The 25623-nt window shown below is 50.6% G+C and overlaps 1 protein-coding gene across 1 annotated transcript in view; it reads left to right on the forward strand.

Moving 5' to 3' along the window:
- LOC141060347 (fucolectin-1-like) overlaps positions 1–25623 on the forward strand; it is a 139496-nt gene that overhangs the window by 105457 nt on the left and 8416 nt on the right. The gene's annotated exons all lie outside the window — the stretch shown is intronic.

Raw genomic sequence — 25623 nt, forward strand, 5'->3', positions numbered from 1 at the left:
GCCCCCACACTATATGAGGGGCCCCTGAAATTATATTCACATTGGACTAATTGCATTGTGAATAAAATGTAATTCTTGTAGCATTCTTCTCGAGTGCTGATTTCTACTTACCGTATATTAATATTTAATAATATCCTGAGTCCCCCCATGTACAGTAATAATGTCCCCTGAGCCCCCCCATGTACAGTAATAATGTCCCCTGAGCCCCCCATGTACAGTAATAATGTCCCCTGAGCCCCCCCATGTACAGTAATAATGTCCCCTGAGCCCCCCCATGTACAGTAATAATGTCCCCTGAGCCCCCCCATGTACAGTAATAATGTCCCCTGAGCCCCCTCCATGTACAGTAATAATGTCCCCTGAGCCCCCCCATGTACAGTAATAATGTCCCCTGAGCCCCCCCATGTACAGTAATAATGTCCCCTGAGCCCCCCATGTACAGTAATAATGGCCCCTGAGCCCCCCCATGTACAGTAATAATGTCCCCTGAGCCCCCCCATGTACAGTAATAATGTCCCCTGAGCCCCCCCATGTACAGTAATAATGTCCCCTGAGCCCCCCCATGTACAGTAATAATGTCCCCTGAGTCCCCCCATGTACAGTAATAATGTCCCCTGAGTCCCCCCATGTACAGTAATAATGTCCCCTGAGCCCCCCCATGTACAGTAATAATGTCCCCTGAGCCCCCCCATGTACAGTAATAATGTCCCCTGAGCCCCCCCATCTACAGTAATAATGTCCCCTGAGCCCCCCCCATGTACAGTAATAATGGCCCCAGTATCGGTGATGTGAATAGGCGGTCATGTGACCACAGGTATACAACTTGCAGTCATGTGTCAACTACACTCTTTCGGTTTCGCTCAATCCTTTTTTATTGAAAGACGCCAAACGTATCTAGGTGGCACGTGCAAATAGCAAACATGGGCTCGCACCTGATGGGAGTCATGGCAGCAGGCGCACTGCACCGTGTCATGATTTGGCAGTCTGCAGTCACATAGATTGACTACAGACTTTTACTCCAAGCCTGGACTACGCCTTTAAAGGGAGCCCGACAGGTGATACAGGCTGCTTAAACTATATACAGCGTGTATCAGCTGAAGTATCTTACCAGGTATGAATGTCTCTGTAAAGCTGTGGGATTTTAGAGAAAAACATAATTTTAATAGCTGCTGGGGAGCGAGCAGCGCTGTGCACTAGTCCTACAGACAAGTCCCTGGCGGCTTCTCCCCGTCCACTAACAGTGCGGTACATTGCACTAGTCCTATATTCAGGTCCCTGGCGGCTTCTCCCCACCCGCTTACAGTGACTGACAAGTGTCTTCCTATGTGCGCTTATAGCAGAGACTTGTCAGTCACTGTCAGCGTGTGGGAAGAAGCCGCCGGGGACCTGTCCGTAGGATTAGTGCAGAGCACCGCACTGTCAGCATGTGGGAAGAAGCCGCCAGGGACCTGTCTGTAGGATTAGTGCAGAGCACCGCACTGTCAGCGTGTGGGGAGAAGCCGCCGGGGACCTGTCTGTAGGATTAGTGCAGAGCACCGCACTGTCAGCGTGTGGGGAGAAGCCGCCGGGGACCTGTCCGTAGGATTAGTGCAGAGCACCGCACTGTCAGCATGTGGGAAGAAGCCGCCGGGGACCTGTCCGTAGGATTAGTGCAGAGCACCGCACTGTCAGCGTGTGGGAAGAAGCCGCCGGGGACCTGTCCGTAGGATTAGTGCAGAGCACCGCACTGTCAGCATGTGGGAAGAAGCCGCCAGGGACCTGTCTGTAGGATTAGTGCAGAGCTCCGCACTGTCAGCGTGTGGGGAGAAGCCGCCGGGGACCTGTCCGTAGGATTAGTGCAGAGCACCGCACTGTCAGCATGTGGGAAGAAGCCGCCGGGGACCTGTCCGTAGGATTAGTGCAGAGCACCGCACTGTCAGCGTGTGGGAAGAAGCCGCCGGGGACCTGTCCGTAGGATTAGTGCAGAGCACCGCACTGTCAGCATGTGGGAAGAAGCCGCCGGGGACCTGTCTGTAGGATTAGTGCAGAGCACCGCACTGTCAGCGTGTGGGAAGAAGCCGCCAGGGACCTGTCCGTAGGATTAGTGCAGAGCACCGCACTGTCAGCGTGTGGGAAGAAGCCGCCAGGGACCTGTCCGTAGGATTAGTGCAGAGCACCGCACTGTCAGCGTGTGGGAAGAAGCCGCCAGGGACCTGTCCGTAGGATTAGTGCAGAGCACCGCACTGTCAGCATGTGGGAAGAAGCCGCCGGGGACCTGTCCGTAGGATTAGTGCAGAGCACCGCACTGTCAGCGTGTGGGAAGAAGCCGCCGGGGACCTGTCCGTAGGATTAGTGCAGAGCACCGCACTGTCAGCGTGTGGGAAGAAGCCGCCGGGGACCTGTCCGTAGGATTAGTGCAGAGCACCGCACTGTCAGCGTGTGGGAAGAAGCCACCGGGGACCTGTCCGTAGGATTAGTGCAGAGCACCGCACTGTCAGCGTGTGGGGAGAAGCCGCCCGGGGACCTGTCCGTAGCATTAGTGCAGAGCACCGCACTGTCAGCATGTGGGGAGAAGCCGCCAGGGACCTGTCTATAGGATTAGTGCAGAGCACCGCACTGTCGGCATGTGGGAAGAAGCCGCCGGGGACCTGTCCGTAGCATTAGTGCAGAGCACCGCACTGTCAGCATGTGGGGAGAAGCCGCCCGGGGACCTGTCCGTAGCATTAGTGCAGAGCACCGCACTGTCAGCATGTGGGAAGAAGCCGCCGGGGACCTGTCCGTAGCATTAGTGCAGAGCACCGCACTGTCAGCATGTGGGGAGAAGCCGCCAGGGACCTGTCCGTAGGATTAGTGCAGAGCACCGAACTGTCAGCATGTGGGAAGAAGCCGCCGGGGACCTGTCCGTAGGATTAGTGCAGAGCACCGCACTGTCAGCGTGTGGGAAGAAGCCGCCGGGGACCTCTCCGTAGCATTAGTGCAGAGCACCGCACTGTCAGCATGTGGGAAGAAGCCGCCAGGGACCTGTCTGTAGGTTTAGTGCAGAGCACCGCACTGTCAGCGTGTGGGGAGAAGCCGCCAGGGACTTGTCCGTAGGATTAGTGGGTCGTCCTCCCAGGGCTGTGGGGTACTCGGTACCGGGCCAGTGTCAGGGGGATGTGTCACAGCAGCAGTGACCCGGTCCGTGGCCCTGGGCGCCCAAGTAATGGGGAAATGTAATGGTGGTATGTGATTAGATGAATAGTTCGTGACGCCACCTGTGGTGTTCGGCAAGGGAGTTGTTAAGCCGACGCTGCATGCAGATCCGCTGGGACTGATGGTATGGTGCAGCAAAGATGTAAAAGCTCCCCACAGGTGAAGCTGTAGTCCCAGGACAGTGTAGATGTGGTTTGCGCGGGGATGTAGCAGTGCCAGAAAGGTAGGAAGCAGACAAGACACAGCGGGGTGCAATTTCTGTACCTTTACTTGATAACTGCAGTCCAGGGTCCTGATTACAGATGGTAACGGAGCAGGTTAGCCTGGAAGCAACTCAGGGATTCTCTCTCACAGACGGGTTGTGCAGTCTCCTTCCTAGCGCTTTGTGGTGTGAAGCACTCCAGTCCTTAGTTACTCTGGAGTTCCTCCTGTCAGATGTTCTCAAGAACCTCACTTGCACGGCAGACAGCTGTAGCCTATTTCGGGGACTCCTCACTCCTGAGTCCCGGCTCTCTGTCCTAGCAGCTCTTGGGCCTCAAGTCTTAGATGGGAGTAGGGCATTTACAGCCTCCTACCCCTCTGGTATCTGTTGTAGGACCGTTAGTATCCGTACAACCGTGGAAACCAGGCTCCAGTTTGTGCGCTCTCAAGCTGAGGGAGCTCGCCTTCCGCAGCTCAACCTCCAGCTTCTCCTTACATGTCTGCACACTTCACCCTCCGCAGACTAACTGACTTCCTTCCTCCTGGCCCTTAGAGAGCAATCCTCCCCTTATTCCTGGTTCAGAGTTCCCCCTGCTGGCCTGGAGTGGAACTGTGTTGCATGTATGGATTGACTGCGAGAGAGACCCATCATTGCCTCCAAGCCTGGCATTACCCTCCCCTGGAGGAAGGCAAAGCCAGTGTGGCGACCATACCCCTGGGGGTGCCAGCCACATTCCCACCTAGTGAAAGTCAGCACTCCTGGGCTGAACAAAAGAAAACATGAATAACATACAAATACTTAAACAATAATAATTTGTACAAGATTTGAACAAGGGAAAAATGTACAAAAACCAGGAGCTCAAAAATGGTCCTATGATGATAAGTCCAGCATCAATGTCCATGGTCCATTCCTGGGCAAATGGTAAATTATATACAAGAAAGTTTTTGACCACACACAAGTCCTGTGGTTCAGTGTCCATAAAAATTCAAAGGGAACTCTTACAGGTTACTTGTAGGCACAAAAGCTTGAAAAACAGTTACATATTTACATTATTTTAACATTTACATTACTCTCTATATACGATATCTAAGGGGTGGTATACCTTGTGTGATGCGGGTAGACCTGCGTAACTCTACTGGTGTAGTGTGTAATGTACTGGATACACTACCGGGTGGTAAACTGGGCAGCACTCTCCTATGGACTCTTAGACTCACCAGGGGCATAACAGGTTCACCACTGGCAGGGCGAGAGTTCTCTGGCTCCACTGCTGGTGTGGCATCTGCTGCCTGGTTTTCCTGATCCTCAGGATTCTCTTGAGTCACTTCTTCCTGGGCTACCACTTGAGGAAATATCAACACTGGCACCGCTATTGCATCATTCACTTTAGTCCAATTCGCAGGGAATTCTCCAAGTACCATGCTGACCTTCTCTTCTTCCACTCTGGGTGGCATGTTATCTGGCTCTTTTCTTTCAACTGATCAGGGCATAACTTCAAATGATCTCTCAATACCGCTGCTGAGGTCTCTCCTCCATCTTTGCTAACAAGGCATACCTTAGCATTATCAAAATTTGAGGGCAGAATGATAAGGTTCAGCTTCCCACTGATCATCCAATTTGTGCAATCTTCTCTTTCTTTTCAAGACCTGTTCTCCCGGCAACAAAGGAACGGCAGGTGCATTCTGATTGTAAAGCTTCTCCTGCTTCTGTCTTGCCTGGGCCAGACTCTTCTCCACACATTCTTGAACCCTCCTGTACTGTTGCTGCCTCTCGTGTCCCAGTCAGCATCTGGTGATGTTACTTCAGCAGTCAGGACTCCCATGTCCAGGTCAATAGGCAGCTTACCAGGTCTTGCTCTCATTAAGTAGGCTGGGGTACAGTTGGTAGAGTTCACTGGAATATGGTTGTAGAGGTCTACCAGATTGGGCAACTTCTCTGGCCACAGATTCCTCTCCTCCAAGGGCAAATTCTTCAGGAGGTCAATCACCACCTGGTTCATCTTCTCACACATTCCATTGGTCTGTGGGTGATACGGTGTTGTCCGAATCTTCTTACAACCATACAAGTTACAGAATTCTTGGAACACTTCTGCCTCGAAAGCTGGACCTTGATCTGTGAGCACTCTTTCAGGATACCCATGTGGTCTACAGAAGTGTATTTGGAAGGCTTCACCCTCAGGCCAAAATTGGACAAAGCTTCAAACACTTCAGCCAGGTGTTCCAGATGCTCTTCATAGGTTTTGGAGAAAACAATGACATCATCCAGGTACAACAGGACCGTTTCAAAGTTCATGTGTCCCAGGCAGCACTCCATCAGCCGTTGAAATGTCCCTGGAGCAGTGCAGAGCCCAAATGGCATATAATTGAACTCACAGAGACCCATTGGAGTGGCAAAGGCTGTTTTCTCCTTATCCGCCTCTGCCACGGGAACCTGCCAATACCCACTAGTGAGATCCAAGGTGGAAAAGTAGTTAACAGTTTTAAGTGCAGCTAAGGACTCTTCAATTCTAGGTAATGGGTAGGCATCTTTATGTGTAATGCTGTTAATTTTCCTGTAATCAACACACATTCTCATGGTACCATATTTTTTCTTTACAAACACTATTGGAGCTGCCCAGGGGCTACAACTGTCTCTGATAACCCCAGCCTCCTTCATCTCTTTCAACATACTCTTAGCACATTGGTACTGTGTTGGGGGTATAGGTCTGTACCTCTCTTTTATGGGTGGATGGTCTCCCTTGGGGATATGATGTTGAACCCCTTTTGTCTGCCCAAAATCTAGTGGGTGTTTGCTGAATACCCGCTCATACTCTTGTGTCACTCTGTAAACCCCATTTTTCTGGTATGAAGGTGTAGAGTCAGTCCCCACCTGCAGTTGCTGACACCACTCCTCTGTTGGCTTCACAGAGCCATTGTCCTCCACCTGGTCGGATGAGACCAAGGGTTCTGCTGCCTGCAAAGAGTTGTTATTAACAGTGAGCAGTTTAGCAACTGTGGCGTACCGAGGTATTGTGGCTTCCTCTTCCCCACAATTCAAAAGGCGTACAGGTACTCTCCCTTTTTTGACATCAACCACTCCTCTGGCTGTCAGGACAGTTGGCCTGCTGTCGGAGTATACTGGTTCTACCAATGCCTGGTAATCTCTCCCTCTAAGACCTATAGCTGCCCGACACCAAACCAACATTTCACATCTGGGGGGTATTGCAATGGGGAAGGCATCACTCACTCTGACGCTGCCAATCTCTCCACCAGAGAGTTCCACCTGTTGTCTTTGCATCAGGGCTCGGATCTCCTTCTGCAGGACTCTTTGTTCTCCGGAACCAGCAGTCTCAGCCACCTGTTGCAACAAGACAATAACCTCGGACAGACAGTTTTCAATTACATTTGTACCAAGAGTCATCATGGGATTACATTCACGTCGATCAATATCAACAATTATCAGGCCCTGAGATTTCAGCTCTACCCGACCCAGTTTGACAGTAATCTCTTTACACCCAATCTGCGGCAAAGACTGTCCATTACTGGCAACTACTGTCAGTTCATCTGTTGGGCCACGGGTGAGTTCAGAATCAGCCCAATATCTTTTATACAGAATGTACGGCATAGTGGTCACCTGGGAGCCAGTGTCCAGCAAAGCGTACATGGGGATGCCGTCAATCACCACAGGAAGGATTGGTCTCCCTCCCACATACTTGGCTCTCCAGTTCCTTGGGCCTGGGGATCCTACTCCTGGGGGTTGGCCCTCTGCCCCAGGGGTTGCTTGTTTAAAGGACAATATCTTGCAAGATGACCTGCCTTGTGACAGCGACGACAGATGGGAAGTCCGTCCTGGTCATAGCGATCGTTGCTCCTTCCTCGAAGTGGTGGGGCTCTCCTCCTATGGAGCCACGGGACATCCTCTGGACTGGAGGCAAGCTGGATCTTGTCTTTGGAGGACACCTGCAGGGACTGCACTGTTTTAGTGAGTGTAGCCATTCCTTTGGTCAACTCCTGGACCTGAAGACGCAGCTCCTCAGTGGGATCTTTATCCAGAGTTTGTGCATTAGCCTCCACAGGGATAGAAGGAAAAGATGGGGCTTCTTGATGGTAGGTGATCGCTAGGCGCCTAGGGGGCGCTGGACGCCTGTCAGTGGATTCCTGCAGTAGCCGAATAGCCCTGTCCTTAAATTCAGCAAAGTCCAGATCAGGGTTTTGCAGGGTTATAATACGCAACTGTCCTCTGTGGGTACTGGACAGGAGTCCTTCAATGAACTGCTCCTTTAACAGTTTATCTTCTTCCTTTATGCTGTCAGGATCAACCTGCTTAACTGCTCGCAGCGCCTCCTGCAGGTTGAGAGCATAGTCCCTGATACTGTCCTGCACCTTCTGATTACAGCCAAAGAACCTCATCTTGATTTCAGCTGCAGGGTGTGTGTCAAAGGTGCTCTTCAGCTTGGCCAGGACCTTTGCCACAGTCTCTTTATCAGTGTCCTGCCAGGCTTTCACTTCTCTCAGAGCTGCACCCGTTAGCTGTCCAATCAGGATATTTACTTTCTGGCTTTCAGACAGAGGGTACACTTTAAACAAACTGCACAGTCTCTCTTTAAATTCACTCAGGGTATGTGACTCACCCGAGTACTGGGGTAGCCAGGCCGCTCCCGGTATGTAGGGCATGGACAGCGGCATAATGGAGACCGCAGCGGCGGGCGCTCCTCCTGGCGGTGCCACGGGGTTGGCACCGGCGCCTGCCACTGCATTGCCGTCTGGCGCGGACATCCTCTTCCCCCCCTAGTTAACGTTAGCTAGGGCCGGGGGTTGTGTGAGCTCACCGGCGGCCGCTTCACAGGCCCGATGCTCCGGGCTGTATGCCTCAGCTCCTCCTCTCGCGGGCTGTCCTCTCTTCCCGCGCGGCACTGCGTCTCTTCACACTCTGTGGTAGACTCCACCCACAAAAGCCTGCCCCTTCTTCTTCCCACGCGTGCCAAGCAGCGCGGCAATGGCGGCTACTGGTGCCAATTTCACACACAGTCTTTAAACACAGTCTATGGCACACAGGACCCAGGGGATACCGGGCTCCGTAATCCTGTTCGTGATGCCAAAATTTGGTCGCCCTCCCAGGGCTGTGGGGTACTCGGTACCGGGCCGGTGTCAGGGGGATGTGTCACAGTAGCAGTGACCCGGTCCGTGGCCCTGGGCACTCAAGTAATGGGAAAATGTAATGGTCGTATGTGATTAGATGAATAGTTCGTGACGCCACCTGTGGTGTTCGGCAAGGGAGTTGTTAAGCCAGCGCTGCATGCAGATCCACTGGGACTGATGGTATGGTGCAGCAAAGATGTAAAAGCTCCCCACAGGTGAAGCTGTAGTCCCAGGGCAGTGTAGATGTGGTTGGCGCGGGGATGTAGCAGTGCCGGAAAGGTAGGAAGCAGACAAGACACAGCGGGGTGCAATTTCTGTACCTTTACTTGATAACTGCAGTCCAGGGTCCTGATTACAGATGGTAACGGAGCAGGTTAGCCTGGAAGCAGCTCAGGGATTCTCTCTCACAGACAGGCTGTGCAGTCTCCTTCCTAGCGCTTTGTGTTGTGGAGCACTCCAGTCCTTAGTTACTCTGGAGTTCCTCCTGTCAGATGTTCTCAAGAACATCACTTGCACGGCAGACAGCTGTAGCCTATTTCGGGGACTCCTCACTCCTGAGTCCGGCTCTCTATCCTAGCTGCTGTTGTGCCTCAAGTCTTAGATGGGAGTAGGGCATTTACAGCCTCCTGCTCCTCTGGTACCTGTTGTAGGACCGTTAGTATCCGTACAACCATGGAGACCAGGCTCCAGTTCGTGCGCTCTCAAGCTGAGGGAGCCCAACCTCCAGCTTCTCCTTACTCGTCTGCACACTTCACCCTCCGCAGACTAATTGACTTCCTTCCTCCTGGCCCTCAGAGAGCACTCCTCCACTTAATCCTGGTTCAGAGTTCCCCCTGCTGGCCTGGAGTGGAACTGTGTTGCATGTATGGATTGACTGTGAGAGAGACCCATCATTGCCTCCAAGCCTGGCATTACCCTCCCCTGGAGGAAGGCAAAGCCAGTGTGGTGACCATACTCCTGGGGGCGCCACATTAGTGCGGAGCACCGCACTGTCAGCATGTGGGGAAAAGCCGCCGGGGACCTGTCCGTAGGATCAGTGCAGAGCACCACACTGTCAGCATGTGGGGAGAAGCCACCAGGGACCTGTCTGTAGGATTAGTGCAGAGCACCGCACTGTCAGCGTGTGGGGAGAAGCCGCCAGGGACCTGTCCTTAGGATTAGTGCAGAGCACCACACTGTCAGCGTGTGGGAAGAAGCCGCCGGGGACCTGTCCGTAGGATTAGTGCAGAGCACCGCACTGTCAGCGTGTGGGAAGAAGCCGCCGGGGACCTGTCCGTAGGATTAGTGCAGAGCACCGCACTGTCAGCGTGTGGGGAGAAGCCGCCAGGGACCTGTCCATAGGATTAGTGCAGAGCACCGCACTGTCAGCGTGTGGGAAGAAGCCGCCGGGGACCTGTCCGTAGGATTAGTGCAGAGCACCGCACTGTCAGCGTGTGGGAAGAAGCCGCCAGGGACCTGTCCGTAGGATTAGTGCAGAGCACCGCACTGTCAGCGTGTGGGGAGAAGCCGCCAGGGACCTGTCCGTAGGATTAGTGCAGAGCACCACACTGTCAGCGTGTGGGGAGAAGCCACCAGGGACCTGTCTGTAGGATTAGTGCAGAGCACCGCACTGTCAGCGTGTGGGGAGAAGCCGCCAGGGAACTCTCCATAGGATTAGTGCATAGCACCGCACTGTCAGCGTGTGGGGAGAAGCCGCCAGGGACCTGTCCGTAGGATTAGTGCAGAGCACCACACTGTCAGCGTGTGGTGAGAAGCCACCAGGGACCTGTCCGTAGGATTAGTGCAGAGCACCGCACTGTCAGCGTGTGGGAAGAAGCCACCAGGGACCTGTCCATAGGATTAGTGCAGAGCACCGCACTGTCAGCATGTGGGAAGAAGCCGCCAGGGACCTGTCCGTATGATTAGTGCAGAGCACCGCACTGTCAGCATGTGGGGAGAAGCCGCCAGGGACCTGTCCGTAGGATTAGTGCAGAGCACCGCACTGTCAGCGTGTGGGGAGAAGCCACCAGGGAACTGTCTGTAGGATTAGTGCAGAGCACCGCACTGTCAGCGTGTGGGGAGAAGCCACCAGGGACCTGTCTGTAGGATTAGTGCACATTACCGCACTGTCAGCGTGTGGGGAGAAGCCGCCAGGGACCTGTCCGTAGGATTAGTGCAGAGCACCACACTGTCAGCGTGTGGGGAGAAGCCACCAGGGAACTGTCTGTAGGATTAGTGCAGAGCACCGCACTGTCAGCGTGTGCGGAGAAGCCACCAGGGACCTGTCTGTAGGATTAGTGCACATTACCGCACTGTCAGCGTGTGGGGAGAAGCCGCCAGGGACCTGTCCGTAGGATTAGTGCAGAGCACCACACTGTCAGCGTGTGGGGAGAAGCCACCAGGGACCTGTCCATAGGATTAGTGCAGAGCACCGCACTGTCAGCGTGTGGGAAGAAGCCGCCAGGGATCTGTCCGTAGGATTAGTGCAGAGCACCACACTGTCAGCGTGTGGGGAGAAGCCACCAGGGAACTGTCTGTAGGATTAGTGCAGAGCACCGCACTGTCAGCATGTGGGAAGAAGCCGCCAGGGACCTGTCCGTAGGATTAGTGCAGAGCACCACACTGTCAGCGTGTGGGGAGAAGCCACCAGGGACCTGTCCGTAGGATTAGTGCAGAGCACCGCACTGTCAGCATGTGGGAAGAAGCCGCCAGGGACCTGTCCGTAGGATTAGTGCAGAGCACCGCACTGTCAGCATGTGGGAAGAAGCCGCCAGGGACCTGTTCGTAGGATTAGTGCAGAGCACCGCACTGTCAGCGTGTGGGAAGAAGCCGCCAGGGACTTGTCTGTAGGATTAGTGCAGAGCACCGCACTGTCAGCATGTGGGAAGAAGCCGCCAGGGACCTGTCCGTAGGATTAGTGCAGAGCACCACACTGTCAGCGTGTGGGGAGAAGCCACCAGGGACCTGTCCGTAGGATTAGTGCAGAGCACCGCACTGTCAGCATGTGGGAAGAAGCCGCCAGGGACCTGTCCGTAGGATTAGTGCAGAGCACCGCACTGTCAGCATGTGGGAAGAAGCCGCCAGGGACCTGTTCGTAGGATTAGTGCAGAGCACCGCACTGTCAGCATGTGGGAAGAAGCCGCCAGGGACCTGTTCGTAGGATTAGTGCAGAGCACCGCACTGTCAGCGTGTGGGGAGAAGCCACCAGGGACCTGTCCGTAGGATTAGTGCAGAGCACCGCACTGTCAGCATGTGGGAAGAAGCCGCCAGGGACCTGTCCGTAGGATTAGTGCAGAGCACCGCACTGTCAGCATGTGGGAAGAAGCCGCCAGGGACCTGTTCGTAGGATTAGTGCAGAGCACCACACTGTCAGCGTGTGGGGAGAAGCCACCAGGGAACTGTCTGTAGGATTAGTGCAGAGCACCGCACTGTCAGCGTGTGGGAAGAAGCCGTCGGGGACCTGTCCGTAGGATTAGTGCAGAACACCGCACTGTCAGCGTGTGGGGAGAAGCCGCCAGGGACCTGTCCGTAGGATTAGTGCAGAGCACCGCACTGTCAGCATGTGGGAAGAAGCCGCCAGGGACCTGTTCGTAGGATTAGTGCAGAGCACCGCACTGTCAGCGTGTGGGGAGAAGCCACCAGGGACCTGTCTGTAGGATTAGTGCAGAGCACCGCACTGTCAGCGTGTGGGGAGAAGCCGCCAGGGAACTCTCCATAGGATTAGTGCATAGCACCGCACTGTCAGCGTGTGGGGAGAAGCCGCCAGGGACCTGTCCGTAGGATTAGTGCAGAGCACCACACTGTCAGCGTGTGGGGAGAAGCCACCAGGGACCTGTCCGTAGGATTAGTGCAGAGCACCGCACTGTCAGCGTGTGGGGAGAAGCCGCCAGGGAACTCTCCATAGGATTAGTGCATAGCACCGCACTGTCAGCGTGTGGGGAGAAGCCACCAGGGACCTGTCCATAGGATTAGTGCAGAGCACCGCACTGTCAGCATGTGGGAAGAAGCCGCCAGGGACCTGTCCGTATGATTAGTGCAGAGCACCGCACTGTCAGCATGTGGGGAGAAGCCGCCAGGGACCTGTCCGTAGGATTAGTGCAGAGCACCGCACTGTCAGCGTGTGGGGAGAAGCCGCCAGGGAACTCTCCATAGGATTAGTGCAGAGCACCGCACTGTCAGCGTGTGGGGAGAAGCCACCAGGGACCTGTCCATAGGATTAGTGCAGAGCACCGCACTGTCAGCATGTGGGAAGAAGCCGCCAGGGACCTGTCCGTATGATTAGTGCAGAGCACCGCACTGTCAGCATGTGGGGAGAAGCCGCCAGGGACCTGTCCGTAGGATTAGTGCAGAGCACCGCACTGTCAGCGTGTGGGGAGAAGCCACCAGGGAACTGTCTGTAGGATTAGTGCAGAGCACCGCACTGTCAGCGTGTGGGAAGAAGCCGTCGGGGACCTGTCCGTAGGATTAGTGCAGAACACCGCACTGTCAGCGTGTGGGGAGAAGCCGCCAGGGACCTGTCCATAGGATTAGTGCAGAGCACCGCACTGTCAGCGTGTGGGGAGAAGCCGCCAGGGACCTGTCCGTAGGATTAGTGCAGAGCACCACACTGTCAGCGTGTGGGGAGAAGCCACCAGGGAACTGTCTGTAGGATTAGTGCAGAGCACCACACTGTCAGCGTGTGGGAAGAAGCCGTCGGGGACCTGTCCATAGGATTAGTGCAGAGCACCGCACTGTCAGCGTGTGGGAAGAAGCCGCCAGGGACCTGTCTGTAGGATTAGTGCAGAACACCGCACTGTCAGCGTGTGGGGAGAAGCCGCCAGGGACCTGTCCATAGGATTAGTGCAGAGCACCGCACTGTCAGCGTGTGGGAAGAAGCCGCCGGGGACCTGTCTGTAGGATTAGTGCAGAGCACCGCACTGTCAGCGTGTGGGGAGAAGCCGCCAGGGACCTGTCCATAGGATTAGTGCAGAGCACCGCACTGTCAGCGTGTGGGGAGAAGTCGCCAGGGACCTGTCCGTAGGGTTAGTGCAGAGCACCGCACTGTCAGCGTGTGGGGAGAAGCCACCAGGGAACTGTCCGTAGGATTAGTGCAGAGCACCGCACTGTCAGCGTGTGGGGAGAAGTCGCCAGGGACCTGTCCGTAGGACTAGTGCAGAGCACCGCACCGTCAGCGTGTGGGAAGAAGCCACCAGGGACCTGTCTGTAGGATTAGTGCAGAGCACCGCACTGTCAGCGTGTGGGAAGAAGCCACCAGGGACCTGTCCATAGGATTAGTGCAGAGCACCGCACTGTCAGCATGTGGGAAGAAGCCGCCGGGGACCTGTCCGTAAGATTAGTGCAGAGCACCGCACTGTCAGCATGTGGGGAGAAGCCGCCGGGGACCTGTCCGTAAGATTAGTGCAGAGCACCGCACTGTCAGCAAGTGGGGAGAAGCCGCCAGGGACTTGTCTGTAGGACTAGTGCACAGCGCCACTCGCTCCTCAGCAGCTATTAAAAGTATACTTTTCTCTGAAACACTGCAGCTTTAGGCTGTGTGCACACGCTGCGGATTAGGTGCGGATTCATCCGTGCGGATTTTATAAAATCCGCAGGTGAAACCGCAGGTCAAAAGACCTGCGGTTTTACCTGCGGATTGCTCTGCGGTTTTGTCCTGCGGTTTTTCATCTCCTCAATAGAGGAGATGGCAAACCGCAGGAGAATCCGCAGAAAGAATTGACATGTCAATTCTTTCTGCGGATTGAAAACCGCAGATAATCCGCGCGGAAAATTCCGCACCGTCTGCACTGCGGTTTTTGATTCCCATAGGGAATCATGGTACTGTACACCGCAGCAGAAACTGCTGCGGGTCCGCAGCAGCCAAAACCGCTGCGGAACCGCAGCAAAATCCGCAGCGTGTGCACACAGCCTTATAGAGCCACACATACTTGGTGAGAGACTACAGCCGGGGCTGATACACGCTGCACAAACCATGAGCAGCCTGTATCACCTGTCAGGCTCCCTTTAATAACTATTATAATAATAATGCTACATACCATCACAGTATTACATATAACACAGCTCATACTGTATGGGGGCTTGTTATACTCACAGGCTGGGCTTATAATAAGAGACCAGCTGTAAGAATAATAAGCCCCCTACCTCCCCATCTGCCCCCAAACAGCATCTATTACATGTGATGGAGTTCATAACACTAAACACTGTAATAATAAGTATTATAATAAAACCCCACCACCCTGTCCTCACTCCATCACCACTTCAGTTCCCACCCTGTTCCCATCCTCTCACATTCACCCCAAAGTGACCATTACATACCTGACTATAGTAAGCCTAATACATTTTGGCCACGGTCTGATGAAGTTTGCAGGTGGGTGATTTACGGACGGCATCTGCAATGTCTGATCCAAGTGCTGCGGGCGCAGAGTATATGGTGAGGTCAGACATGGCCAGGCAGTGTAATGTGGGCACTAGGACTCCGTGGAGCTCCAGCGTGCGTGAACCAGAGCTGACTGCAGCACTGACAGCCGAGCAGGTCAGAAGCTTATCTGCCTGGCCGCACACTACACTGCACAGAGACTCTGCTAGCCAGTCTGCAGCGTCTCAGGAAGATAGGGGAGCAGGCAATCTGCCGTGGTCCCCCTGAGTGCTGTCTGAGGACAGAAGCGGCTGTTGCTCCGAGTGTGCCCCTTCATGGGACTGGGCCCGGGGCGATGCCCCCCCCAGTAGATACGCTACTGAAGTTAACATATGACCACTAAATGACTGGGGATATAGTGTAAGTGCACACATGTGCACAGCGACCTTGGAACATAGTTTTAGTGTAGTCATCACCATTAAATTCCTTTATTGGAACTTGAGTAAAATGCAGATCAACGAAGAGTTGCAGCCTGTTTTAGACATTCTATTTGTAAATAGCTGGCGATTTCTATGGGTTTTTTCTTATCATCAGAATACATATTATGGTTACATACAAAAAAAAAACTAATTTTTCTTACGTTTCTAACACCACTTTAAACTGCCTCCATGGGCAGAGTGTTAGGTAGTTATCACCTCAATATAGCACAGTGCCTCCAGGGGACGAGTCCTGAGGAGATAATTTGCATATTCCCAGTACATTCTGGAATAAGTGAAGAGTCTTGGCAAGCTGAAAGAACACTGGATTTTGCCCGTTGCAGCTGAAAGGAGGAAATCGGTAAACCAGGGGAGGAGATAATTTGCATATTCCCAGTGTATGCTGGGATAAGTGAATAATCTCCGTGAGCTCAAAGAACACTGGATTTTGGCCGTTGAAGCTGAAAGTAGGACATCGGTAAACTATGCACCCACCGGCAGGCACATTTTTCACCGCTTTCATATCTCATTAACAATAAGAACATGGAAGAGGCCAGGAGCCATTAGTGAGCTGCATTTCTTGCTACATGTTCACAGACTTACCAGTGGAAAGGCCAAACTTCACCTGCCACAAATGCAGCTTGTGTCCCTGTTGGAGGAAAAGTTGCAAAATCTAGATGAGAAGTTAGGTACATTGAAAACAATTAAAGAATGTGAAGAGTTTTTAGACAGAGCAGAATTATCTCTTCATGTTATAGAAAGAGAAGAAATTCAAAGTGCACCTGAAGAAACAGAGGAATGGAGACATGTGACCCAAAGATCAGATGTTACAGATCTGCATCTCAGGACTAGGACAGAAGGGAGAGAAGTTGACCCTGCACTAGGACTAGGCTGAAGCCCTACGATGGAGTGGGTGACGTATTCCTTGTGAATAGACCCACCGACGTTTTCTAGGCTAAACTCAAACAAAGACCTAAAGGTAGGGGGAAGGGTATCCCTGAAACGAACTAGGGACTGGGAACAAAAAACAGGTAACCTCCTAGTAGGAAAATAGAGGAAGCTGCAGAAATGAAAGGAAAACCAAAAAACAAAGCAGGCCAAACTAGAGATCCCAGAACTGCACGACATCAAACACAGAACGCCATCAAAGCTCCTAGCCAGAACTCTAACGGATTAACACTGTTGTCCAGCAACGACTGGAAGGCAGGTGCTGGGTAATAAAGGGTAATACAATCACCTGACCTCAGACATACCCAGCACCAGGGGAAAAAAGAGCAGCAGCCAGAAAACCACAAGATGGCGGATGGTCAAAACGAAATAGATTCTAACAGTACCTCCCCTTTTACGAGGATCCTCTGGATCCTGTAGGCCAAGCCTTATTTGGAAATCTCCTGTGAAAAGCCTTAATCAGCCTTGAGGCCGAGCTTTCATCTGGAATTATCCTCAGGACCGAAACCCTTCCAGGACATGAGATACTACAACCTTCCTCTGTGCCACCTGGAATCTAAAATGCATGAAATCTCAAACTCGCCATCCTCATCCACTGGAGGAACAGTTGGCATCGCCTCCATATCTGGCGTGTCAACCTTCTTCAGTAAAGATACATGAAAAACTGAATTAATTCTCCAGGACGAGGGGATGTCTAATCTCACCGCTGCCGAGTTGACAACCTGAACCACTTTGAAGGGTCCTACAAACTTAGGCCCCAGTTTTTTAGAAGGGATCGTCAAACACAGATTCCTAGAGGACAACCAGACCATGTCCCCAACTGCAAATAACGCCTCCCTTCTTTTCTTGTCAAAATATTTCTTTGACCTCCTATTCGCCTCTTTCAAATTACGGCGTACACAGGTCCAATCCCTTTCCAAATTTCCAGAAAAACTATCCTCCTCAGGCACAGCTGCCCCAATCTTTGAAAATGGATCGAAAGATGGATGCCTCCCTGTACAGCAAAAAAACGAGAATACCCAGCCGAGGAAGATGTATGATTATTAAGAGCAAACTCAGCTAGTGGTAGATATTCCGACCACATCTCCGGATTGTTTGCTACAAAACATCTCAAAAACTGCTTGACGTCCTGGTTCTTCCTTTCCGTCTGTCCATTGGACTCCGGATGATAAGCTGACGAAAATGACAAATGAACCTTTAATCTGTCACAAAACGCACGCCTAAAGCGAGCCACAAACTGGTCCTCTATCAGAAACAATGTCCGTGAGAACATAAATAACTTTTCTTTGATCACTAAACCTATAACTGATCTCACCAAAAAGGGTTCTAATACTGTCCAATGGTCCACTGAGGTGGTAAAGGCTTTTGAGCATCTCAAGGAGAGGTTTAGCTCTGCTCCTGTTTTGATCCAGACAGATGAGACCAAGCCATTTCTGGGAGAGGTTGATGCCTCATCAGTAGGGGTGGGGGCAGTTCCGTCCCAGGAGGGAGAGGATGGGGTGCATCCCTGTGCTTTCTTTTCTAAAAAAATTTCGGAGACTGAACTCAACTATGATGCTGGGAACCAAGAGTTGCTGGATATTAAACTCGCATTTGAGCACTGGCAACATTTTTTGGAGGGGGCTAGACATCCGATACAGGTTTTTCATAAGAATCTGATATATCTGGATGCTGCTAAATGTTTGAATGCCCGTAAACCTAGATGGGCACTGTTTTTTTTGCCCGGTTCCATTTCTTCGTAACATATATCACTGGCACAAAGAAAGTTAAAACGGATGCTTTGTCTCGTAGTTTCTCTCCAGCTGTTAATACTGAAAAGGAGGAAAGTATTTTGCAGAGAGGTGTGGTGGTGGCAGCATTGGGTTCCGAATTGGAGAATAGCATCCTAGATGCCCAGAATGCTGCACCAACAAACACTCCGTATCACCGATCTGCTGGTCTCTGAGGGTTTTTCTGTCATCTGGGTTGTTGTGGACTAGTTTAGTAAGATGTGTCATCTGGTCCCGTTCAATAAATTACCCTGCACCAAGACTGTAGCTAAGGCATTTGTGAAAGAGATTGTTAGGCTCCATGATGATATTAAATTGCAGGGACACCTGCTGATGTCACTAAGGCTGCAGGGAGTCCCCGTAATTTCATACAATGAATTAACCCCTTAAATTAACCACTACAAGTCCAAAATTTTACCCACAAACCCTCATCTAATTAATAGTGATAGACATAACAAAAAAAACATGAAATTAAATGGTTAACTATATGTAAACCATGTGTCATTTTATGTCAGGCAGGAGAATAATTATACAAAAGCCGGCAAATGTTTCTGCGGCTATTCTGCTATGATGAACTGTATGAATTTGGAATATATATATTAATGTGTCTCTATGACTTGGACTAGGCTGAAGCCCTACGATGGATTGGACGACCTATTCCTTGTGAATAGACCCACCTACGTTTCCTAGGCTAAACTCAAATCAAGACCTAAAGGTAGGGGGAAGGGTATCCCTGAAACAAACTAGGGATTGGAAACAAAAACAGGTAACCTCCTAGTAGGAAAATAGAGGAAGCTGCAGAATTGAAAGGAAAACGAAAAAACAAAGCAGGCCGAACTAGAGATCCCAGAACTGCACGACATCAAACACAGAATGCCGTCAAAGCTCCTAGCCAGAACTCTAACGGATTAACACTATTGTCCAGCAAGGACTGGGAGGCAGGTGCTGGGTAATAAAGGGTGATACAATCACCTGACCTCAGACAAACCCAGCACCAGGGGAAAAAGACCAGCAGCCAGAAAACCACAAGGTGGCGGATGGTCAAAACGAAATAGATTCTAACAGCCGGAGGATCAAGAGGCAGTCAGCACTCATACTGTTCAGGAAACAGTACCAGGCTCTCACACAGGAGAATGATGAAAAAGTTGTGGTCATGGGGGATTCCCTATTGAGAGGAACAGAGGCCGCTATCTGCAGACCGGATATAACTTCAAGAGAAATGTGCTGTCTTCCAGGTGCAAAAATGAAAGATGTGTCTGACAGGATATCAGGACTCTTCAGACCTACAGATGACCACCCATTCCTGCTACTACATGTGGGGACAAATGACACCGCAAGAAACGACCTGGAAACCATCTGCAGAGACTTTGAAGACTTAGGCAAGAAAGTGAAAGAACTGGGAGCGCAGGTGGTCTTCTCTTCCATCCTCCCAGTGGATGGCCATGGAACAAGGAGGTGGAATAAGATTCTGCAGGTGTGTAAGGAGGTGGCAGGGAACCTCACAAGTCTCCTCTTTCCCTAGATGCTGTTTGCACATTCACCTGCAGCACCTCAATGTTTGTTAATGTTCTTATACTGTGATGTCATGTATTGTAATGTGAATGTACTGTTAGGATTAGGGCTAGAATAGGAACTTAGATGGTATAGGACAATAGTGGGATAGAATAGAGAAGCGCACATTATTGATAGAGGACAGCATAGAAAAGAATAGGAGATATGCAGCACATGGGTTAAGTTAATGAGAGGGGCAGCACAGAGCAGAGAAGTATGATTAGGATACTTCCTGATTAGAATCAAAAGCGCGGACAACCTGCTCAAGGGCAGGTCTTGTGAGCAGTAGGAGAGCAGAGTATTGCAGGCCGTGAAGATAAAGCTGTTGTCGCAGTAAGGGGCCCCAGACTAGAAAACAGTGTCGAAGGGCACAAGCTGGATAGAATCATCAACAAGCAGGATCCGGGGTCTGGAACCGGACGAGGGGCTGACAGGAAGCTGATGACAGGAGAGGCACAGAAGGGACATGGAATGTCCAAAGTACTAATGGAACACGGATTGTTCAAGCATGCAGATGGGACATGGATTGTTCAAAGATAAAGGTGAAACATGGATTGTCCAGGGATACAAGAAGGACATGGACTGTCCAAGGAGATAGTTGAGTTTGGTGGGAAAGGAAAGCTGATGGAGAAGATGGTCTGTCAAGATGGCAGGGTCAGATATGAAGATGACTCTGTGTATCTCAGGTTGCCAAGGCAATGTAGCTAAGGAATGGCTAATATCTCTTACTGAGAGACACTGCTTGCTCCTATCAGGCACAGTCTTAGGGTTAGGGTTACATGTCTTTTTTTCAAGCAGTAAACCAACGATTGTTAGGGTATTACTTTTAACCACTTAGTGACTGGGACAATTTTTTTAAAATCTGACATGTTTCACTTTATAGCAAAGAAAATACCCTTAAAATACATAATAGTTAATTCATGCTGTGCCAGTGCACATTAGACCCCAGAAATGTAGATAGTAGGACGACTCAAAAAACTAAGAGAGAAAAAAAAAGGACAATGAGTCCAGAGCTACAAATAAAGTGAAAAACTTTATTGAGGCAACAATGGGGAACAGGACAATGAATAAAAGGATTAAGAATGTATAGTAAACAGACAAGTGTCAAGAGATAGCCAGATGCAAACAAAAATCCTGTGCAGCAATGACAAATGACTACAATGGGTAAATAGAATAGCTGGCATTGTACACTAAAACCAGGGCAAAACACATGTGTGCAGAGAACAAAAAGAGTCACTCTAATACATGATAACAGTGGTAATGAAAGGAGTGCTATAACACTCCCAATAATGTAAGAGGATCAGTCAAAAGAGAGACAATATTGCACATCTGCCCGGTTGAAAGGTTATAAAATCATAACATACCCATTAGACAGTCACAAGGGAATGCTGACATCCAGGAAAAACCCCAATGCGCATTTCGCGGTAAAACCGCTTCCTACTTTATGTAGTAATAACTCTGGAATGCTTCAATATATCCCATTGATCTTGAGATGGTTATTTGTGACTCATCGAACTTTATGATAATGGTAAATTTAGGTTGATGTATTTTGTTAGCTATAGTGTACAGCTGAAAGCTATAATATTGTCACCCATAGGGGGATGTTAGTCTTTTATATCACAGGTTAGTAAAAAGACTTGTTGGTGATCACTAAGGGGTTAATGTCACCTGTGTACCGAGATGCACCTTTGACTAAGACAGTGATAAGGAGTGTGCCCTGTGGGCAGAGTGACATCATGGCCAGTGACACTAAGTGATATGGAGTGTGGCCCGTGTGTAGAGTGGCACTGGGGCCTAATACACAAAGTGATATGGAGTGTGGCCTGTGTGTAGAGTGGCACTGGGGCCTAATACACAAAGTGATATGGAGTGTGGCCCGTGTGTAGAGTGGCACTGGGGCCTAATACACAAAGTGATATGGAGTGTGGCCTGTGTGTAGAGTGGCACTGGGGCCTAATACACAAAGTGATATGGAGTGTGGCCCGTGTGTAGAGTGGCACTGGGGCCTAATACACAAAGTGATATGGAGTGTGGCCCGTGTGTAGAGTGGCACTGGGGCCTAATACACAAAGTGATATGGAGTGTGGCCCGTGTGTAGAGTGGCACTGGGGCCTAATACACAAAGTGATATGGAGTGTGGCCCGTGTGTAGAGTGGCACTGGGGCCTAATACACAAAGTGATATGGAGTGTGGCCCGTGTGTAGAGTGGCACTGGGGCCTAATACACAAAGTGATATGGAGTGTGGCCTGTGTGTAGAGTGGCACTGGGGCCTAATACACAAAGTGATATGGAGTGTGGCCCGTGTGTAGAGTGGCACTGGGGCCTAATACACAAAGTGATATGGAGTGTGGCCCGTGTGTAGAGTGGCACTGGGGCCTAATACACAAAGTGATATGGAGTGTGGCCCGTGTGTAGAGTGGCACTGGGGCCTAATACACAAAGTGATATGGAGTGTGGCCCGTGTGTAGAGTGGCACTGGGGCCTAATACACAAAGTGATATGGAGTGTGGCCTGTGTGTAGAGTGGCACTGGGGCCTAATACACAAAGTGATATGGAGTGTGGCCTGTGTGTAGAGTGGCACTGGGGCCTAATACACAAAGTGATATGGAGTGTGGCCCGTGTGTAGAGTGGCACTGGGGCCTAATACACAAAGTGATATGGAGTGTGGCCCGTGTGTAGAGTGGCACTGGGGCCTAATACACAAAGTGATATGGAGTGTGGCCTGTGTGTAGAGTGGCACTGGGGCCTAATACACAAAGTGATATGGAGTGTGGCCTGTGTGTAGAGTGGCACTGGGGCCTAATACACAAAGTGATATGGAGTGTGGCCCGTGTGTAGAGTGGCACTGGGGCCTAATACACAAAGTGATATGGAGTGTGGCCTGTGTGTAGAGTGGCACTGGGGCCTAATACACAAAGTGATATGGAGTGTGGCCTGTGTGTAGAGTGGCACTGGGGCCTAATACACAAAGTGATATGGAGTGTGGCCCGTGTGTAGAGTGGCACTGGGGCCTAATACACAAAGTGATATGGAGTGTGGCCCGTGTGTAGAGTGGCACTGGGGCCTAATACACAAAGTGATATGGAGTGTGGCCCGTGTGTAGAGTGGCACTGGGGCCTAATACACAAAGGGATATGGAGTGTGGCCCGTGTGTAGAGTGGCACTGGGGCCTAATACACAAAGTGATATGAAGTGTGGCCCGTGTGTAGAGTGGCACTGGGGCCTAATACACAAAGGGATATGGAGTGTGGCCCGTGTGTAGAGTGGCACTGGGGCCTAATACACAAAGTGATATGGAGTGTGGCCCGTGTGTAGAGTGGCACTGGGGCCTAATACACAAAGGGATATGGAGTGTGGCCCGTGTGTAGAGTGGCACTGGGGCCTAATACACAAAGTGATATGGAGTGTGGCCCGTGTGTAGAGTGGCACTGGGGCCTAATACACAAAGTGATATGGAGTGTGGCCCGTGTGTAGAGTGGCACTGGGGCCTAATACACAAAGTGATATGAAGTGTGGCCCGTGTGTAGAGTGGCACTGGGGCCTAATACACAAAGTGATATGAAGTGTGGCCCGTGTGTAGAGTGGCACTGGGGCCTAATACACAAAGTGATATGGAGTGTGGCCCGTGTGTAGAGTGGCACTGGGGCCTAATACACAAAGTGATATGGAGTGTGGCCCGTGTGTAGAGTGGCACTGGGGCCTAATACACAAAGTGATATGGAGTGTGGCCCGTGTGTAGAGTGGCACTGGGGCCTAATACACAAAGTGATATGAAGTGTGGCCCGTGTGTAGAGTGGCACTGGGGCCTAATACACAAAGTGATATGGAGTGTGGCCCGTGTGTAGAGTGGCACTGGGGCCTAATACACAAAGTGATATGAAGTGTGGCCCGTGTGTAGAGTGGCACTGGGGCCTAATACACAAAGTGATATGGAGTGTGGCCCGTGTGTAGAGTGGCACTGGGGCCTAATACACAAAGTGATATGGAGTGTGGCCCGTGTGTAGAGTGGCACTGGGGCCTAATACACAAAGTGATATGGAGTGTGGCCTGTGTGTAGAGTGGCACTGGGGCCTAATACACAAAGTGATATGGAGTGTGGCCCGTGTGTAGAGTGGCACTGGGGCCTAATACACAAGGTGATATGAAGTGTGGCCCGTGTGTAGAGTGGCACTGGGGCCTAATACACAAAGTGATATGGAGTGTGGCCCGTGTGTAGAGTGGCACTGGGGCCTAATACACAAGGTGATATGGAGTGTGGCCCGTGTGTAGAGTGGCACTGGGGCCTAATACACAAAGTGATATGGAGTGTGGCCCGTGTGTAGAGTGGCACTGGGGCCTAATACACAAAGTGATATGGAGTGTGGCCTGTGTGTAGAGTGGCACTGGGGCCTAATACACAAAGTGATATGGAGTGTGGCCCGTGTGTAGAGTGGCACTGGGGCCTAATACACAAAGTGATATGGAGTGTGGCCCGTGTGTAGAGTGGCACTGGGGCCTAATACACAAAGTGATATGGAGTGTGGCCCGTGTGTAGAGTGGCACTGGGGCCTAATACACAAAGTGATATGGAGTGTGGCCTGTGTGTAGAGTGGCACTGGGGCCCAATACACAAAGTGATATGGAGTGTGGCCCGTGTGTAGAGTGGCACTGGGGCCTAATACACAAAGTGATATGGAGTGTGGCCTGTGTGTAGAGTGGCACTGGGGCCTAATACACAAAGTGATATGGAGTGTGGCCCGTGTGTAGAGTGGCACTGGGGCCTAATACACAAAGTGATATGGAGTGTGGCCTGTGTGTAGTGTGGCACTGGGGCCTAATACACAAAGTGATATGGAGTGTGGCTGTAAAATAATGCATATCCTGTAAAATACTCAGGACTAGTTACCAGATAAAAATATAGTGGTTTATTTGGTTTCTTCCATCAAAGAAAGGTTATTACAGAAAAACAGGTGAATAAAAATAAGTGAAAGAGATATTGTCCATTGTTCATACTCTGAGATCTCACATGGCAAAAGCAACATGTATTCTTCTTCTCTCCGAGATCTCACATGGCAAATGGCGTCTGTCTCAGTTCGGCTTCTCACATAGCCGTCAAGTAATATACCAGCTGTTGAGTTATGTCATCTTGCGTCTGTGTCTCATGATGGTGAGGGAAGAAGAGCGACCTCTACAGTTAGCCATGAATTATATACGTCTCCTAAAGCACGTGGTCTCTACATATATGGAGCTGTCTTTCTACCATGAGCCAAGCTTAAAAATAGCCTATGTCGTGTAAGCTAAAGCAATGTACAGAACTGAGTGTAATAAGAAATTAACGGATTATTAATATTTAACAATTCCCCCTTTTGAGGGAGACAGACATTAATTGGAACCCTCAAATATAACAAGATCTTTTTCTTCTTTCCTTCTTCTTTGACAAAATAATTTAATATCAATAATAATAATAATAATAATAATAATAATAATAATAATAATAATAATATCAGATTACCGTTATAAGTACTCAATGACATAATTGATGTGAATTCATGTTATGGTAAGCCGTGAACAATATTCATATAAAATATGTATAATTATACTTCCCTAAGTCTAAATTGAAGCATCTCATGTCCAGTCATCATCATCTGATGTCATCTGGTCTTCATTTTGATGTCTTTTGTCTTCTTCTTGGTTCTTTTTTAAAAATACAGTTTTTCTCTAGCATATAGATGTTGTAGAAATCGTGTCGTGTATCAAATCAAAGTCCATAAATTCAAATGTTAATACGAAACAAAGTCTATAGATGAAATGCAGCTTTAATATCTGTGCAGTGTCACCTTTAAAAACCTGGGCTTACATTGGCTCACCTTGGATATTCTGGAATCCTCCATCGGTACTGGTCTTTGAACAGGTGTGACGTCTTTGGTCAGCAAAGCAAGGGTTAAAATGACTCTTCCTTGCTAAACATAGCACCATAACCAGTCCTTGTCCTAATGCACAGGACATATGTCAGGGTTAATTACCTTCATTGTTCACCAGCTTTACATTGAAGCTTTTCAGGTGATTGAAAACCTCTGGAA

This window comes from Dendrobates tinctorius, unplaced genomic scaffold (genome assembly GCF_039654945.1).
Source record: "Dendrobates tinctorius isolate UK_male_01 unplaced genomic scaffold, ASM3965494v1 ptg000235l, whole genome shotgun sequence".
In the NCBI taxonomy this organism is placed as follows: Eukaryota; Metazoa; Chordata; class Amphibia; order Anura; family Dendrobatidae; genus Dendrobates; species Dendrobates tinctorius.